We start from the raw sequence: 446 nt of genomic DNA on the forward strand, positions 1-446 counted from the left end.
CCATAATTGTTCATTGCTCGATTGGTTAAGCGCCTGAAGACATCTTGCACTTCAGTCTTGTAAAGAATTATATGAACCCATGTGTATCTTGAGTAGTCATCAACAATGACGAAGCCATAGAGACAGGCAGTTGTTGTGAGGGTGGACTAGTGAGTAGGTCCAAATAAGTCCATGTGTAGCAGCTCGAAGGGTTGAGATGTTGTCATGATTGTCTTCGAGGGGTGCTTTGCCCTTGTCATCTTTCCAGCTTCACAGGCACCACACAGATGATCCTTCTTGAACTTGACATCCTCGATGCCAATGACATGCTTCTTCTTGACGAGTGAGTGTAAGTTCCTCATGCCAGCATGTCCTAGCCTTCGATGCCAGAGCCAGCATTCTGAAGCTTTTGTGAGAAGACATACGGCAAGCTGTGGACCTGCTGAGAAATCTACCATGTGATCATC

This window comes from Triticum dicoccoides, chromosome 3B, assembly GCF_002162155.2.
Source record: "Triticum dicoccoides isolate Atlit2015 ecotype Zavitan chromosome 3B, WEW_v2.0, whole genome shotgun sequence".
Classification (NCBI taxonomy): domain Eukaryota; kingdom Viridiplantae; phylum Streptophyta; class Magnoliopsida; order Poales; family Poaceae; genus Triticum; species Triticum dicoccoides.